This window comes from Ammodytes marinus (assembly GCF_949987685.1).
Source record: "Ammodytes marinus genome assembly, chromosome: 6".
NCBI classification, from domain to species: Eukaryota; Metazoa; Chordata; class Actinopteri; order Uranoscopiformes; family Ammodytidae; genus Ammodytes; species Ammodytes marinus.
Window position 1 is genome coordinate 4,738,183 of NC_137235.1, and position 6,000 is coordinate 4,744,182.

Here is a 6,000-nt window from a genome sequence, read left to right on the forward strand (position 1 = left end):
GCTCCTAGAATAACATTGCTCTCTTTGTGCAGCGGGCTGTGAGACGAGAGCACAGGCAATAGCAACTAAACCGTATAAGTCGCATTTCTTAGGAACAATAATTTGTTTTTAAAAGCATTTGAAGATGCTGCTTCTTGTGGAGCCCATTTTGTTGATTTTTAAACACAAGCCTGGCCATTAGATGAAGTGTGTTTACCGTCCGCATGCTGCAGTCTCATATAGTCAACAGTTGACTGAGGAGGCTCCAGGACCTGCAAGCAACAGCTGCTGTTTTTGTAACAAAAATAGGTAACTGCTCAAATATTAATGTGCAATTCAGTTGAAGTTACTGTTTTAGGCTGGACAATATCCTGCTCTATTAGAGAAGAGACAATTGGTTTTCCTAGAAAAACATGTATGTGATTAATATATTTCTTTACACGTTTTGTGAACAATATTAAAAGGAACCGAATGAAATAAATGTACAGCTTTTACTAAACACGTATAACAGAAACTTTATGGTAAAAAAGTACGGACAGGGAGGGGGATCGTGAGGAAACGACAAGCATTCTCCACAATCACTGGTTTATTAAATCAGACACGTTCAGACCGTGAATGCTGCAGCCGACTGTGCAGCTCCAGTATAACGTGAGAGAGACTGTCAGTGTGTGCATGTTTTAATACAGAGAAGTCTCTGGAATGGATGTTGATATTGCTTTTCCCATTTGGCTTGTGGAGAATTTTTTTCAACGTATTTGGTATTTGGCCGCATTCATATACGAGCAACAGCATGATTATCATCTATTAAAAGGTTTTTAATACAGCAAAGCAACAATGACTGTACCACAACATAGTGAAACAAACAACTTCCCCTTTCCATACCCCACTGCTTAGTGTTAATAATTAATACTAATGTATGCCGTGTGTATATTGAAATGCTAAACTCAATGTGCTCAAGTTCAGGCTGCGAGCTACTGATTCACGGGCTGGTACCAAACAACAAGCAAAAGATGAGTTGTTTTTTGTTGATCTAGCTGGCAATAAGGTAATCTTTTGTTGTCTTATAGTGTCATACGGTAGCTTCAAAAATAGCATAAATTCACTAAAACAAATTGATTAGTTAATTACTTTATTTAAAGGTGTATTCCAGAAATGTAGCATTGCACTAAAACAAAGCTGGTGAACTCAAAAGAAAAATGGTCAAAATCAATGCCACAGGTCAAGATATCCTGACTTTTGGCAACACACCTTCTGATTCAGATTAATTTGTGTGGTATATGAATTTAATCAAACATTGAAGCTGATTGTTCTATAAAGCGCACAATTTGGGCTGACACATTATTTCCCTTGTATCTTGCATTTTGTAGCGACCCTAACCCTTGAGAGACAGAAATAGTCTGACAATACAAACTCAAAAAGGACACGATAAAGCTGGTTGACAGTAAAGAAACTAACTGGTTCGCTAGAAGGACAACCTGTCACCTTAAAGGATTATTCCCCCGGTAGAAACATGAAGGTGTATTGAACTCTATGCTCCTATATAGTATAAATGTGCAAAAATTTTAGAAATCGGTTCATCCTAGCCTGAGAAAAGGCAAAAAGAGTGTTTTTATGGTCTCTCTGGCTGTCTCTAGCTCTAAAGTCAGAAATCCTACTACTACCACAATGCACTGCGCTCGCAGTCCTCATAGGCCCCGCCCACATTTCCCTTGTAGTCTCGTCTCGTCCAGGTCTCGTCTGACTCTGATGAGAGTTGGTAAACAACAACTTCCAAATACAGTTGTGCGCGATACCTCGACAAATACAGACACTATTTAGATTCCACAATGAATGAATGAATGATTTTTTCTAAGTGGGAGTTTCCGGTTTCACTGTAAAATGGAGTGAAGGAAACGCGCACTCGGCTAAGTTTGCTAGTTTCAAGATAGTTTTTCAAATGCCTGCAGCTAGACCCACAGACAAACAAAACTAGCCTAGCTTCAAACCGGAGGTCTCTGAAACTAAATATGCTGGGCAAGAAGAGGAAACTCTGGACGGGAGGGACGTATGCGGACCGGGACCCTGTCCTACAGAGCTACTAATGCACCACCTCCTGCAGAACGCACTCGCGTACAGGTAAGACTTTCAACCTCTTAGAATACATTTCTGTTCACATAGTATGCAATTATAGCTGCTGTCAGGTGGGGGGGGGGTTGCTAAACTGTTTCAGAAACAAACTAATGTAACAACCGTTTGTGTGTTTGTAAAGCAACTAAAGAAAAAAGTTTTCATCCGCTATGTTTCACTTATGGTCCTAACTGTTGTATTTTATGGTGAACTTTCAGAATCCGATGTCTACACCCTCCATGTCAGCTTTGATAGTGGGGTTTAAAGTTGATCAATGGCTGTCTCCCACTCAACTGCAACCAGTGCCCACATCAAAGAGGCTGCAGTGAGCTTCACAGAGAGGATAACAGCCCCCTACATCAAATTCAGCAGCAATACTAATACTATGTCCTCACACCTCTAGACCTATTGTAAAATGTTTTGTTCATAGCTCATCCTTTATATCTTATCTTTATCATGTTCGTATATTGGACGTTTTACTTTTAAGAATTGTCTCATTGTGTGTTACCTGGTTTCTATAGCATTGATTTGCCACAAGATTTTGCTTTGTAAACAATAAAATATCTTATGTTGTTGTACCTTACCTTGGACTCCTGTCTACACCATGGACCTATAAGGTCTACACCCATGTTCACCATAGACTTGCTGGTTGGAGGCTGAACAATAGTAACTGATTTTGATGCACAGATTACTGTATGTCATATTGTTTTTAATCTACAATCTATGAGGTAAATGTTATAAAATCACAAGGATGCAAGGTAGGTTCATCATACTGACAGGATCACAGGAAAAAACACAGATAAACCAGAAAAATAACTAAGCTATCAGTGTTGCTTCCAAAGCTAGCCAGAATATATTAAAATGAAGTACTTCAGGTCACATTTCTATATTGATAGCATAAAAAAACATTTGCTTATTTATTGAATACAGTAGCTCAGCATCTGAAGATTGTCCTCAACCTTTTTCCCCAGTAGAAATTTGTATTTCTCTAATAGTACTCCAGTTGAACAGCATTCTGGTTAGTAGACAAACCACATCAACCAACTTGAGTTCAAAGTTTTAATCGCAAAAATATGAACAACTATTTATAAAAGTAAAATGTGTAGTGTGTTGGTTCTGGTCACAGCTGCTCGATCTTGTTTCTTGATAGCCACGGTACTGCTCATCACGTGCATGGTCAGGTGCTGGGTCTCTCTCTTTGCATGATTCACGCCAGGAAACTGCATGAATCGGCGATATTGTCTATAAAACATTGAGCAAAACATTAGTAAGACAAGCTCATTTTAGCCTGCAGTAGCTCGCATACATGAAAAAGAATTGCAAGGTTACTTCACGTTGGCTTTGCTGCCCATGTTACCAACCACAGGAAAACGCAGTGCCAATAAGACATTTTAGAACATGATTCAAAACTTTAATAATAAGATATAACACTTGTGCTGTGTTTACGCCCGGGTCACATCCTAGTATGTGCAGTGTATCTAGCTCGCATCCCCCCCCCCCCCACACACACACACACACACACACACACACACACACACACACACACACACACACACACACACACACACACACACACACACACACACACACACACACACACACACACACACACACACACACACACACACACACACACACACACACACACACACACACACACAGTCAGTGTCTCACTGCTGCAGCGCTGCTTTTACCAGCCTGTTACATGAGTTTTTCTTTGATAATTCCCATTAATGAAGCGCTGTGTAGCTGCTCTGATCTGCTAACACAAGCGCCAGGGGAAAAAAGAAAGGCAGGCGCAAATGCAAGATGTGTGGCGGAGAATGAGTAAAAATAAAAACTTACTGTGTTGTGGTTGACGTCCGTCTCTCCCCGCGGCCTGTGGCTGGCGCCTCCAGTTCACCGTCTCAATACTGAAATATGTATCCAGGGTCCCTCTGTCCATAATTGCTGCAAAGCTACGGTGACGTTTCTAACAGTGAACGCAGGGAACACACCAGGCACAGCGGCTGGAGCAGCTGCTAGTGTAGCTACAGCTAGCTTCTCCTCTTCCTCCTTACGACTAACACCTCTCTTCCTCGCTGTAATCCGGTTTATACAGGTAGACACGAATGTCCGTTCACTGCAGTTAACATTAAAAATCCCCTTCAGGCGTTACAAATGGAAAATGTCCTTGTGCCATCATGGTCGGAGTTTCTCGGGAGTCGGCTTCTCTAAGCGGGGGAGAAACATGGCGGACGTTGTGTTTACATCTCGTCCGTGAGCTCCCGCCCCCCTCATTCCTTATTGGTGGGCATAAAAATGTGCGGAACTAAAGGCCTGTAGTCCTCGGGCCCTCTGGCACGCAAACCACGTTCCAATGGATGACGCAAAATACGTCATCCATTGGAGTGTGTGGGGTGTGGAATATCAGGACAGCTGGGCCAAGGGAAGACTGAGTCAAGACAAACCTCTTTCCTTATATTATAATAGCCATTTTATAATGATAGAAAGCAGGTTCTGTATCGGTGAAGTAATCCTTTAAACTGTGGTGATGTGAAGTCGCCCTTGAGTAGATCCACTGGCCAACTGTAAAACACAGCAGCACAATGTGGGGATGTGTCGAGACTTGTCCACCAGAGTTTACACTGGCCGGGCATCGCTGCTAGAACTGTCCTGACAGGGAGGTCAAAAGGTTCACAATTGTATTGAGGTCAGTGTGTGTGCGTGTGTGTGTGTGTGCGCGCGTGTGTGTGTGTGTGTGTGTGTGTGTGTGCGTGCGTGCGTGTGTGTGCGTGTGTGTGTGTGTGGTGTATGGGTTGGTGTCGCAGTTTCCACATGTAAGCAGTGCGCAAACTATACCATGCATTAACATTTGTATCTGGTTGGTTATCTTAAGGGTCAACAGCTATACATATAATCCATGACCTTTTTTTTAATGTTTTTTTTAACTTCCAAATCACTATATACTGTATGCATCTTGTTATTTTTTTTAAATTACTGATATATTATTAATTTTCGTATTTAAAAATAAAATAAAAAATGAAACCTATGCATATTTACATGAAGACGGGAAACAGGATCTTTTCCTTTTCTTTTAATTTGCTGAAAGAAAAGTGCCGGTTAAAATCAACTGCCTCAATTCTAAAAGCAACAAATTTAACAAAATGGTCTGACAGCCCCCAGTGCAAAAACAATATGCACCATTTGGAAAGTCCCTGAGCAGAAAATATATTAGGATTTACGTTACGAACTGGTCAGTGTACATTCGTGTACATCTTACAGTAATTTAAAGCAGCTACGAGGAGCTTTCAGTTTTTGTTGATTATGGCGCCCCCATTTGAACAAAAACTGTAGTGTTTTGTTTTTACAACACAAGCATCCAAGTGTGTGACGCATACATTTGTTTAGGACGCCAGTGAAAGAGAGACGGAGAATGCAACATTATAAATCTGAAGGTCAATTTGTCAGACAGCTTTGAACAAATGGGTAGCATTTCTACCAAAAAATTAAATCATAAAATAACTATTGAATATTTTCATGTAATCTTTTGCACAAAATTATTGATAGTAGTATCAAAACGAGTATCGATAATTATCGTATTGATAAGCAGTATTAGTCATGATGTCGGTATCAATAAAATCTTAACAATACCCATCCGTAATATATATTAAGGAAAATACATTCAGTAGTGAAAGATAGTGCAACACAAGTTAACCCAGGGGTGTCTCGGGGGCCGACTCTACAATGGCTTCGAAGTCGTTTCTTCACAGTGATGCCACATAAGGAAAAAAAGAGAAAGCATTGATCTTTTTAAACAGATTGGTTGCTGTATTTTCCAGAATTACAATCGCGAATTCAAGTAGTTGATTAAATGGTCTTTGACTGTGTTTTTAAAAAATAAATATAAAAAAAATTAGGATCAAAATTGCTACA

At 40.4% G+C, this 6,000-nt stretch overlaps 1 long non-coding RNA gene across 1 annotated transcript; it reads left to right on the forward strand.

The window, feature by feature from the left end:
* The first annotated feature begins 1,732 nt into the window (after window positions 1-1,732).
* Window positions 1,733-2,668, forward strand: LOC307251963. The gene is made up of 2 exons (XR_013844913.1): window positions 1,733-2,094; window positions 2,304-2,668. It is a non-coding gene; the product is annotated as an uncharacterized lncRNA (long non-coding RNA).
* Window positions 2,669-6,000: the final 3,332 nt, after the last annotated feature.